The sequence below is a fragment of the Falco cherrug genome, chromosome 2, assembly GCF_023634085.1.
Source record: "Falco cherrug isolate bFalChe1 chromosome 2, bFalChe1.pri, whole genome shotgun sequence".
In the NCBI taxonomy this organism is placed as follows: Eukaryota; Metazoa; Chordata; class Aves; order Falconiformes; family Falconidae; genus Falco; species Falco cherrug.
In genome coordinates, this window is record NC_073698.1 from 2,568,321 (window position 1) to 2,581,512 (window position 13,192).

Consider the following 13,192-nt stretch of genomic DNA (forward strand, 5'->3'; position numbering starts at 1 on the left):
CAAAAATCCTCTTTCCGAGTGACTTTTGGGAAGTTCAGAAGTTGCAAGGCCTGGGGCAGGGTTGATGAAGAAGCAGAATCCCTCTGGCAGAACATGCTAACCTCACCTGTCGGATGGGGCAGAGAGAGTTTAGTGAGAACTGAAAAATTATGTGTTGGGGTGTCAGCAGGTGTGTGGGGAAGGCATGGGCTGGCAGCAAAAATCTGCTGAGGAGTTGCTGTTGAGACCGTAATGGATGGGTTTGGGGAAGTTACAAAGATTCTTGTGCCTGTCTGTTCTCACTTACTCGCTGGAGAACTTCAGTGGGATGGATAGGGTGCTTTCCCCTCTGCTGCTGCTCCTGCCCATCTCACGCTGCCCCAGGGTTGCTCAAAGTGGAGCATGTCTTCTGCAGCCAGGTCAGCAATGTGCTGTCACTCAAACAAGCCTTTGCTCATTGAGCGTCATGAGGCGAGTTCTTGGGAGCGGGCGTAAGTGGGTAATGCACTGTTACGGCTTCCCTGTGTAAACAGGAGTAGCTCCCAGGGGACCTTGCAGTCTTGTTCTTGTAGTATGCTTTTGCTGCTGCTTCTCTCTGAGACACTCCTAAACATGAGTGCTGTTGAAATCAGCACTCCTGCCTGATCTGGTCTCCTGGGGAAGAGTGAAGAGGGCGTACGTTCCCTGCGACACAGAGAGGCAGTTAGAGAGGAGCTGGTGGGGGCAGAGAGCTGCACTGAATGCTGATGCTCCTTTTGGGGTGGGGGGAGTCCTTGGGAGCTGCCATCTCTCCTGTACGCAGTTTGCCCTTAACCACTGCCCTGGCTACTGTTTGCCTGGCCTTTGGGCGCTCTCCTGCTGCCTGCATTGTTCTGGCAAACATTTTTTATTTCCTTAAAGGTCAATCAGATGTTCTAGTTGCTGTTTCCTTAATCCTCCAGCTGCTGTCCCTAGTCAGGGAAGCGCTCTGTCATTGCTTGAGTGGGGTCGGTTTTTCTCAGTTCCTTTTCTGAACCTGTTCTGTTACTTCTGCTGCGGTTGGGCTAAAGCAACACCAAACAGACTGTTTCCCTCTCGAACATCTCCCTGCTTGACAGCAAGGTGCTGCTGCTCTCTTATGAAATAGCTCTGAGCTGCAGAGAAGGGAAAAAAGAAAAAGGGAGGATTTAAATGCTAGAGATGCAGACTGGTGGTGACTTGACTGTGTGTGTCTCCTGGAGCTGGGGGAGAATGAGGGAAGCTAATGGGGTGATAGCGGTAACGCGCTGAGCAGGGGCTGCCTGGTGGGGTCTGTGGGAGATCCTGAGGAAAGAGAGGCTGCGACCTTTCCTGTCAGCCCTGTGCACGCTCTAGCCATGGTCCTCTCCAGACAGCCAGTGCTCGCTGCCCTTCTGTCCTATTAAATATGACGTGGAGGTGGTGAGACCACCTACGTATCTCTCCCTGAGGCCATGAGGGCAGGGATTGCTGCCTGCCTTGGCCCAGAGCGCTCCTGGGGAGGGACTGTGTCTGCAGAGAGGCAGCCTGGAAAGGGAGCGTGCCTCTTGCTGGTAATGGGACACTGCAGCCAAAAGGTTTAAATCCTAGAACAGAATCACAGAAGGGTTTGGGCTGGAAGGGACCTTCAAGACCAGCCAGTCCCACCCCCTGCCCCGGGCAGGGCCCCCTCCCCCCAGCCCAGGCTGCTCCCAGCCCCGTCCAGCCTGGCCTTGAGCCCTGCCAGGGATGGGGCACCCACAGCTGCTCTGGGCAGCCTGGGCCAGCGCCTCGCCGCCCTCACGGGGAAGGGTTTCTTCCTCATGTCCAACCTAAATCTCCCCTCTCTCAGCTTCAAGCCATTCCCCCCTGTCCCACCACTCCCTGCCCTTGCCCAAAGCCCCTCCCCAGCTTTCCTGTCGGCCCCTCCAGGCACTGGGAGCTGCTCTAAGGTCTCCCCGCAGCCTTCTCCTCCCCAGGCTGCACAGCCCCAGCTCTCCCAGCCTGTCCCCACAGCAGAGGGGCTCCAGCCCTCTGACCAGCTCCGTGGCCTCCGACGGGCCCGCTCCAACAGGTCCGTGTCCTTCTGATGCTGAGGACCCCCGAGCTGGATGCAGCGCTGTGGGGGGTCTCAGCAGAGGGGAGCAGAGGGGCAGAGCCCCCTCCCTCGCCCTGCCGGCCACGCTGCTGGGGATGCAGCCAGGGCACGGGCGGCTTTCTGGGCTGCGAGTGCACATTGTTGGGCCATGTTGAGGTTTTCATCCACCAGCACCCCCAAGTCCTTTCCCTCAGGGCTGTTCCCAATCCATTCTCCGCCCAGCCTGTATTTGTGCCTGGGATTGCCCTGCCCCACGTGCAGGACCTTGAAATGGGCCTTGTTGAACTTAATGAGATTTGCATCTCTCAAGCCTGTCAAGGTCTGGACAGCATCCTTTTCATCCAGCGTGTTGACTGCGCTCCGTGCAAGGCAGACCAGAAGTCGGCCTGAAGGACAGTAGCTGCCTACAAGTAGCAGCCTGGGCTGTGCTGGCTTCCTCTTTTAACAGCCCTTGAGGATGTGGGCAGCTCTCGCTGCTCCCAGCTGAACCCCAGACAGTGGCACTGAAGCTGGGCACATTCTTCCTCAGGCTGGCGTGTGAGTCATCGGATCTTCTTGTAGCCATCAGCTTTGGTCCAGCGCCGCCCCAGGAAGGAGGGAGTTAACCCTTCTCCAGTTGTGTGGGACACATTCATGTGAGGTGTAGGCTTGAACTTCATCACATGTGGGTGAGTGTTTACACCAAGACCTGCCACCTGCATGATAGTTTCCAGTGTCCAGGTGTCTGTCCACAGCAGCAGCACCTCTAACATGCTGGGGCCACTGTGCTTCATGCTGACTGTGGGTGCTGAGTCTGTCCTGCAAGCAAGGACAGGATTGGTGCCTCTCCGTGGTGTTGGGTTTGGGATGGCTGCCTGTCAGCTCTTAATTTAGCAAAGTCTGGGCCTGTGCAGAACTTTCTTGGTGAGAAACTTACCCAGGAGCTTTGGTACTGAGTCTTATTCAATTTGAGTTCAGGAAGGCGCAGGCTTGCAGCTGGGTTATGCTGATTTAAGAGGGCCATCCAACTGCTGTTTGTGTTGCTGGCCCTGCGCTGGCATACCTGTTGTCCAGCTGTGCTTCTTGTCAGTCCGAGAAGGAATTGCTTTTATTGCTGTGGACTGTACCGCCTTGCAACTGCTTGCACGAGCAGGTGGGAGGTGGTGGGTAGGAGCAGCTGAAGGGTGGACTCTCCTTCTGTAACCGTGGGAGTTTGGACTGGGTTAAGCAGATTTTGAGGCTCTGCCCGTAGTCATGCATAAGGATGTGTGCCAGAGCAGTGCTGCTGCCGTCACCACCTTCCACTCCTCATCCAAGTTGTTTCTGTGCTCTCTGCAGCTGCCTTCTGCAGAAAGACTCAAGTGTATTTTTAACCCTGACTCCGTTACCACACTGGCTGGAGAGACTTCCTAAGGTTTTCTCCTTGAAGCCTTGTAGCGCTGAGCATCTTTGTTTATTTCTCTGCTGCTCCTAACACAGGATCTCTCTTGTGTTGTAGCTTTCATTTATTCCTGGGGAAATTACCCTAGAGTTAGAAAACGGCTTAGCAAATCAGGTTTTTAGTTTTCGGGATGTATTTAGAGCATTCATCCTACCTAAGCCCATACCACAACTTCCATGGGATACGCTGCTGGCACCTGTTCCGTGGTGTTCAGCAGCAAGAGGTGATCAGCTGGAGGTTTTGTGGTGCAGAAGGTAAAGCTGGAGGGGGGTGTCTGGGGAGACAGGGCCCCATCCCCTGCAGCCACAGGGAGACCTGGCACCTACATGCTTCCTGAACACAGCCTGTGCCGTCCTAAAACTGCCTTTCTCTGGATTATTTTTGTCTTCCCTGCTTTCACTGGGAGTCTGATCCATGCTCTCGGTGTCTAGCAGACAGCTTGGGGCCAAAAGGAGTGTGTTCTATTCACAGTGAACTTCGTCATGCTTTTTCTCCCCAGGTGCGCTGCTCAGGCATGTGTTTTGTCCCACAGCTTTTTGATTCACATCTGGATGTGTTTTTGTGTTGTGTTACTCAGAAAAGCTGAGGGCAGCTGAGCATGCAGAAGCCATGCGTGGTGCACGCGTGCTGTGCATGCTGCTTGGTGATGGCAAACACGTGCCGGTGGCGAGCGGCGTGTGCCAAGCCACTCCTGCAGCTGTGATCTGTGGCCTCGTGCTTCTGGCAGGGTACGTGCTCACTGTGTGGTGCACGACCTGCTCGCCGTCAAACCATAGCATGGTGTGGCTGCAGGAATATGTGCTCAGAGCCAGGACCCAGGCAGTTTCTGAGAGCTGCTCATTTAACCTGCTCATCAAAGCCTCTGGTGAAGGGTGCTCCGTGACTTCCTTGCTTCTAGTGTTTCATTACTGTCACTCAGAATTCCCTTAATTCCCAGCTGAATTATCGGTGCTGCAAACTAAGCTCCTCACCCTTCCTTTGGTAGTCACAGAGAGAAACAAATCCCCGGTCTTCGGAAAAGCCTTTTCCCTCCTGACAGAAGCCGTGTGTTTACCCTTCTAGTTCCCTGTTTATTCAAGAAAACAAACCTAGTGTCATTATTTTCTTACTGATCTGGTTCATGTGAATTCTTTCAGTTTCTGCCTGAGACTGCAGTGCCCAAACCCCGGTGTGGTACTTGGCTGAGACCACTTCAGCACCAAGCAGAGCTGAATAATAATACCCGTGTCTTGTGTGCAATGCTGCTGTTACCAAGCTTCAGAATTAGGCAGGTCTTTTCTGGTACTGGCACTGTAATGCCAGCTCATCAGGGTTGTGGTCTGCCCCAAGCCCAGCTCCGTCCTTACCACCCCGCTGCTTGCCCAGGGACTTCTCGCTTTGGAAACCATGCTCTGGTTTTCCCCATGAAGTGTGCAACTTCCCACTGGTGGTGGCTGAATTTCACATTGTCACACTGATTTCAGGCTCTGTCCCATTGTCAAGGTCACTTGACATCCCCTCCTGTTCCTGGGGCGAGTCCTCGGCTGGTTCTTGGCCCCAGGTTTTACTCTATCGCTTGAGTTGTTTTGGGCTCAGCCCAGGAAGACTGTAAGAGCTCTGACTCTGAGCCGCTCAGAGCTGTAAGAGCTCTGACATTTTTCCTTTTCTTTTTGCCTCTGTGTGTGTTTGAGCTGATGCTTCTTAGTTTATGGCAGTAAAGCGTAACAGATTCGTAACTCGGCAGCCGCAGCACAGCAGGAAAACAAGGAGCTCATCTTTTGCTCCCAAGGCTCTTTCCTATCTATTTTCCTATTTTTAAAATGGCAATTTTTAATGTATCACTTTCTTGCTGTGGAACTTGTCCTCTGAACTTTTTGTAGACACTGGTGGGAAATATCAAATGGCAAGTACAGAGAAGTACTCACAGACTCTTCTGTTTCTGCCCAGAACTCATTTGTGCCTCTTAAAAAATGAGGCTTTTGTGCTGGGGGAAGATGCTAATTTCCTGGAGTTCTTGCATTGCCTAGGATTTATTTTTTTTCCACCAGCATTGAAGTCAAACTCAGTAACAAGCGTAAAATATTGCTGTGCAGCTATTTCTGTTTAATATTCATTTTGCAGCTCAGTCAGCTCCTGATCTCTGTTGTTTCTCATACAAGCCTGGTTCCCAGTGTAGCAATACCATGCAGGTGTTTAGACATCTATCTTCTCATTAATTTCAGCCCAGGTTTAGCAGCAGGAATAAAATGATGGCAGGCTTGTAATAGCTTTTATGAGACTAAGTGAGATAGCTGGGGAAGAAACGGCAGCTGTGGGCACAGGGTCCTGTCTTTGGGTTGCTCCTGGGCTCTTTGTGAATATCTCAACAAACCCTGGCTGCCACGTAAATGAAATAATAGATGTAAAAGGTATCTGAATTGATTCAACATCTGAAAGAGACATTAAAGATTTCCTCCCAACCCCCAGTGCATCCCAAAGTCTGAGTCCAGCGGCCTGAGCCAGTGGGAGGAGGGCACCTCACTGGCAGCGCAGCCAACTCGGTCCTCCCCCAGAGCTGTGCTCCAGTGGAAGGACAGTGGAGGGAATGGGTGGTGCTCCCCAGTTCTGAATCCAGGACTTTCAGGAAACAGGTCTGGATGGAAATTGTAGAGACCAACTAGTCCACCCCCTTCCCGAGGCAGGATCTTCTCACCCTGGGAAATTTCAGAGGGGTGTGAATCTGACCTGATGTGAAATCCTCCAGTGATGTAGGTTCCTCAAGCTCAGTACTCAAAGCTGTCTTATTGCTAGAAAGTTTTTCCTTTGCTAAGCCACCCTTGGCAGTGGTGAGCAGAGGCTTGTTTTCGAGGAGCCCATGGGCTCCTTGCTGTCTCCGTAGGGATCTCGGGATGCACTGCCTGATGTCCTTAGTCAATGCCCTGTAAAAGGTAGGGTTGAGAGTGGGTGGAAGCGATGGTTGGCACTGAGCAAGTTGTGTGTGAGCCCTGAGAAGCTGCCTGGCCAGTGCAGTACATGATGGAGAAGGCAAGGCAGGAGAAATACGTGGGGAGAACTGCCAGCAGCTGGGGGCTGCAGATGTGAGGAGCTTTGCTACTCAGGCTGTTGGAGCCAGGGCTGCATGGCTGCAGCCAGCGTACAAGGCTGGGATGCAGGTGGCATCCACTGGGATGGAGAAAGTGCCCAGCACCATGCCCATGGTGCCCTTCTGGGATGTGCTGCTGCAGGCTGGGCGTGCCAGGGCTGTACACTCGCAGGCATAAAGCTGGATCAGCTGCAGTGGCAGAGAGAGTTTGGAGTCTGTGGTACCAGCCACAGAGCAAGACTACCAAGGTTAGACAAGCTGGCAGCTGTGTGGAGGTGATGTCCACGTGGTGTGGTGGCTTGCAGATTGCCCCATCCCCATCCAGTGCAGGATGGAGGAAACCAGGATGAGTATCGAGCAAGTGAGCAGCATCTGTGCCAGACAGTGGGATAAAAACCAAATGCTGGCATAGGGGAAGGATCGAGGCAGCATCTGGGGCAGAACAGCATCAGTCCCACCGAGCCCCAGGCAGAAGCGGAGCTGGAACACCTGTGGGAGAGCATAGGCTTTTCCCCATCCCAACTCCATGGGTAACCACTGGGCACATGAGGGCAAAGAAAGGGAAGAAGAGCAGAGCCTGAGGTTCCTAGAGCACGGGAGTCCTGAGGGATCAAACTGGTGTCAGAAGATCCCTGCCTGGCTTTGCAGCCCTCCTGTGTCCTGGCCAAGCAGCCCAGCACCATGCAGGGACCCGGGGACATTTGCCTCAACAGCCAAAGCGCTGCGCCAAGACGCTGACTGCAAAATGAGGGGCAGCTTTGCAGAGACATTACACTGAAATGGCTGGCTCTGACAGGAGCTTTATCTTCCTCTCTGTTCGACTGAACCACTGTTGCCGTGCAGCCTGGGCTGCGGATCGAGGCGTGCTCTCCGTGCGAGATCAAACGCCGTGATCCAAGGTGACAGCAGCCCATTAGCAGTTTGTTCCTGGAGTGACAGGCTGTGTCTGAGACACTCTCCTTGCGTACCTCGCCAGGGCAGGTGGGAGGACTGCTGTGACCAGCACCGAGCTGGCTGGGGTTTGTACCTTTCTCCATGCACATCCTGGGGGCTGATCTCAGAACATCCAAACCATGGAGCTACAAGCCTGAGCATGTGCTGAGAGCAGCTTTCTGCTCCATGCTGTACCTCTGTGGTTTGTACTGGTGTCCTGTGCAATAAGGACATCTGCTCGCTGTTGTTACAGCACGTTGGCTCTATTTCAGTACATTGCATTACGTTGTAGAGGGGTTGTGTGGGTTTTTTTATTTTTTTTATTTTTGCAGAGGTTGTTGTCCAAATTGGACAGAAGCCCTATGGATGTCTGGGGCTGTGTGTTATCGCTGTAGGTGAGTTTTGCAACGTTGATTTTTAATTTTTTTGTAATAAAGATACCAAAGAATTCTTTTTCTCAAAAGGAAAAACTGTGCATGTAAGGAATTCAAAGGTTTTCACAGCTGCAAACAGAATGCTTTGTACCTGTGGTCAGAGCCTACCTCTGACTTTCAGCCTGAGGCATGCTTTGCCTTGCAAGGCTGAGACCCCTGGAGCGAGGTGGTTTCCAGCATGGATCACCGCTGAACTTGATCCTGGAGCACTGGCCTGTCTGAGGCTGTAACTCTGTGCCCCGTGGTGTGTCAGCCAAGAAGCCCAGCAAGGCTGTGAGAACAGCCGGATGCTTCTCTACATCGGGAAACATTATAAAGTAGCTAATACTTGATCTGTGATGCCCTGGATGTTCCTCTGAGCATCATGAGCATCTCCCTGGGAGAAGCCCTTGTGCTCCTCAGCCCTGCTCCCCTCCTTCCAGGTGCCGGAGATGTGACTAGCTGATGAGGTTGCTTTTGCGTGGTTTCCTTCAGAGGTGATTTGGTACAGGAGAGAGAAATGTTTTCTCCTGTCTGATGGGTACCTATGGGGACTGACTTAGAGGTGTGTGAATATTTCAGTCCTTGGCCACTCTTCCGAAAAACAAGGGAAGAGGAGAAACTGGGTGCAGAAGATCTAGGAGAGGTCCAGGATCTTGCTCAGATCTCCCTCTTGGCCAGCTGCACTGGGCAAAAGTATGTTCTTTTAGCTTCGAACTAAACAAAATATCTGTATATTTACCGATTCAAACCTTAGATGCTTTATGTGAGTAAGGAGAACTTGGCATTAGCAATACCATGCATTTTGTTCTTTGCCTGCTGCGGGTTTTTGCATGAATTACCACTGTAACTCATGTTATTTCTGCAGCACTTCTTATCTGATGGTCACTTAAGAGAATGAAGCGATTCCTGGGGAAAAAGGGGTAAGGTGATCTGGTGCAACCATGGATTCCTGCGAGGGAGGTAAATGGGGGAGAGTGGCATTTGGTGTCTTGCACTCCTGTCTCTTACTTTTTCTCCTATGCATTTGCTGCTCTCTGCTCTTGGAGCTGAGGCACTGGCTGGACCTTTGGTCTGACACGGTTTGGTGTTTTCAGAAGATGGGAAGATGCAGCCATACCAGGGCAAGCCGGTTTCCCCCCCAGAAAGCGGCTCTGCAGCCCCATGGATGTGCATGCAGTTACAGGTTTGAGGGAAGGGTGCTTGCAGCTGCTGAGCGGTTTTGGGTGCTGACTGGTTGGGCCTCTTACTCGCTGTCTCTGCAACTTGCAGGTTCTTTCTAATTGGCCCCGGGCAAGTAAACTTGAGAGAAGAGCCTTCTGGTGCGCTTCCCCAATTGATATGAGAGCAGGATTTGTATCCTGTATGTCTGAAAGGAGCTTTCAAAGCACCATGCTTTGCTGGGGATCTTCTCACTCCTGTGCATTGAGTAACTTGGCATGTGATGTGTGGGGATCAGATCTAGCAATCAGGAGAACACCTACCAGCGGGATACCCTCCTCCACTTAGCCCCTGGTCCAGAAGGGCCTTCACAAGCAAGGGAGGTCAGTCTTGGTGATCTCTTATGTGCTTGGGTTAACTGGCAAGATCTCCATCAGGGACAGTTGGGAAGAGGCAGGCTATCTTTACTGCAGCATGGACTGTTAACTAGTCTTGGGACAGAGAAAAGCTACAAGTCACAGCAACCAAAGCCCGGGATTCCTAGATGCTCTGCTACATCTGTCAGGCTGATTCCAGGGAACTTATTCTAGATCCTCTCATCCCCATGGTCTGTGAAGGGAGCCTGTGGTTTGGCAGCCCTGCTCCTTCATCTTAAACTGGTGGGTAGCAATGACTGTCAGATGCTTGTAGGAGGCTTATTGGAGTGTAGAGGGGAAATTCTGGGACTTGACAATGTGTAGCTGGTCCAGAGAAGCTGGAGATTGCTGCTTTGGGCACATACAGTCTCTTCTTTAATGCTTTCCTTTTCCTTTGACTTGCCCTGCTAAATTATCTCATGTCATCAAACTCTCTTCTGCCTGACAGAGGGTATTCAGAGCTCTATTTCCATGGTGATGTGCAGGATGATGTGTGACTTCACAGAGAGGTGTTGTCTCCACTGGCTTGTGGCTGCTGCCTTAAAGGGGATTGACACCAAACCTCTTTTTTCAAGAGTTTTAGGAGGTGCTGCCTGATCTCTTTGGTCCTCACACCATAAGCGATAGGGTTGACGCCACATGGCAGTAGCAGGTATGTCACCCTGATCAGGTTGTGCATGTCCTCAGAGAGCCTTCCGCATCTGATAAATTAAGGAGGAAGACCAGTAAGTCACCAGAATGGCCATGAGGCGAGTAGCACTTATGTGGCAAGCTTTGTGCTGCACTACCAGAAGGAGTTTTCAAGGCTGTGTGGATTATCGTGGAGTAGGGTGTCAAGAGGAAGCCTAAATCGAAGACAATCGTGATGGCTTTCATGGTCCTACCATCTTGTTCCTGGAGGTGTCCCCTCAGGACAGGCTCACCGGGGCCGTATGCTCACAGACAAAGTGCTTGATGACATTAGCGTGGCATAAGTGCACCTTGGATGCCAGGATCACCACAGGACTGACAAAAGAGATGTTCCTCACCACTGCAGCCAGGGATAACCAGGACATGTATTTTCTGGTCATTACGTCTGTGTTGTGCAGTAGGTTCCAAATGACCACATACCTGTGGCCATGAGGAAGGTGTTGCAATCCAATGTGATGAAGAAGTATGGGAAGAGGATCTGGGCCATGCAGCCCTGCAATGAGATGTGGCTGAGATGAAAGAGGAAACCCAGCAGCATCTTGGGCACAAATGTGCTGGAGCTGCAGAGACTGACCTTCAGGAGCAGAGTGATCAGCAAGTACAAGAGGGAATGGAGGTCCTCCTCCAATCCCATGGTGTAGGTGAGGCTGGTGTTTGCTGTGATGATCAGAAGGTGCAGGAAGCAAAAAGGGATGAGGAGGAGCAGTCTGTGCTTGTGGACTCCGAGGAATCCACCCAGGAGGGATTCAGCCTGGCAGGTGCTGGCTGACCATGTCTGGTTCCTGCCTGCCATCCCAGAGTGTCAACCTGCTGGAAGGGCTCAGCTTTCCTGGGCCTGAAAGGAGAAGGCACACCTTCTTCTGCTGTGGATGCAAATTTCCCAACGATAAAACACTTTTCACAATGGACAGACCCATGAAAACTGCACTGCAAGCAATGAGAATGAGAGAAGGCCTGAGGGCTGGTCAGGGGCTGTGCTCACACAGCAAGCATAGCACTAACTCCCACTGTGTATTTTCAATGCCTTTAGTAACTGAAAGGCAACAAGACTCAAAAATGAGCCAAACCTGATTATTTTTGTTAAAGAAGCATCTATATACTCCAGGTTGCACTGAACTCAGTCCAGCTGTACCCTGCCACTAAATGTATCCCCTGTCAAGCAAGACTGGGAGGAGAGAAACAGGATGGAAGGATAAAGTGATGTGCTTGAAGTCATGAACCCAGCCAAAGGCAGAGCCAGATCTCCTCTGTCTCACCCGTCACTGAACTGTTCCACCTTTTGGTCTGGGTGATGTTCAGAGCACATTTCTCAGGAGGAAATCAAGCAGGTGACTTTCCTGTGTGGTAAAGAGCAGGTTTCGGTACGCACACAATCTTCCATGTCCTCTCCACTCAGGTTGAGTAGCTCGGGGGAGCAGGGTAAAAGCTGCATAAGTACCAGAAAAATAAACCAGGACTAGGTCCTGGACATTACAGCTTGGCTGTCCACACTGTTAAATTGCTGGTGTGGTCACTGGTATGGTTTGGACAAGGGACGACTACCCCAGACAATTCCTGGGCGTGTTTGGGGGTTAGCAGGGGCAGTTGCAGTGTGGTCACCTTGTTTTTGAGTCTAGAAGATTTTTAGTGTGGAAGCATAACAGATGCATTCCAGTTGGCCATGGGGCCACAGGAGGGTGCTCTGAACCATTTGCCTGATATTGGGTGTAGAGAGAAGTCAGCAGGATTCCTGAGAAGATCTGAACGCTGATGTCCTTTGATATAGTGGGCACGAGTCCCTTTCGTTTGTTTTGGGCAGGGTGCAGCAACACTGGACAGATGAAATGAAGCTGCTTAGATGTGGGTAGCACCAAAGACAAACCATACATGTGCATGCAAATTGCAGTCCTCATTGCTGGGGCTATTTGGTGGGGCTCTGGAAAGGACAGGTCCTCCCAGATGAGACTTAGGCAACACGCTTTCTTGCATGTGTGCTGATCCAGGGACAGCATTAGTTTCAGATTGGGTCCAAGATACAAACCCCTCATTTTTTTTCCACCTATGCACTGATGGCTGGTGCTCAGTGAACCCTGTTTGCATCTTTCTTCCCAATGCCATGATCTAGGGTTGAAGAGAAGTGCCCTGGTTTCTGTCTCTTAAGGTTTTCTGTACACAGCTCCCAATGCTTTGCCTTCAGATGCTGTGACTCAGGCACATGTTTTGTTCAGGGTAAGGAAGCAAGCTCACTGCTACAGTAGTGCAAAAGAAAACATTTTCAGCATGTTTTCTTGGTCTGAACAGAGCTAGGATGCTTTGTGAATCTTGATCAGTTTATGGTGGGGATTATCTGCCAGCTGAGACCTGGGCCCTGACACAGCCGGTCCCCTCTGTCCTGTGGGTGGGTCTCAGAAGTTACCAGTGTACAACATACACATGCATACTGTCCAGGGAGCGCACAGTGAGGAGCACTCGCTCTTCTCCCTCCATCTTTCCTGTCTTCCCCTTGTTTATGCAGCGGGGAGCTCTGTCCCTGCAAACACCCCTCCATCAGGGCTGGTGGATGGGGATGCTGCTAGTGCATGGAGAGATCCGGGGAGGGGGCTGGATCAGGGAGCCGTTGCTGTGAGATGTGTGTTTCTGTTTGCTCTGGAAGGACGAAAGTCTGTCTGAGTGTTGGCAAAGAATAGCTAAGCACAATTATCAACACAAGCCGGTTTAGAGTGGGGAGATGGAGATTAAAGGGATTCAGGGTTGAGTGAAGCATCCCAGCTTCTGTGCATATATCTTAGCAAATCTCTTCCACTCCACTATTTCCTTAAAAAATATAAATCATTGTTTTCCTGCTGTGAGCTGAGCTCCAGTCCTGCCCTAGCACTGCCAAAAGTCTCCTCTCTGAGAAGAGACCGGAGCAGGAGGTGGAGCTGGGGCACCCTTCACCCCAGCACCCCTGCACACATGGCAGTGTGGGAGCCTTGAGCCTCCTTTTGTTGCTCACAGGTCACCACATCCAGACGGCTGCTGTCACCAGCATCGTGGCATATAGCCCCAACCACAGCGCTCTGAATG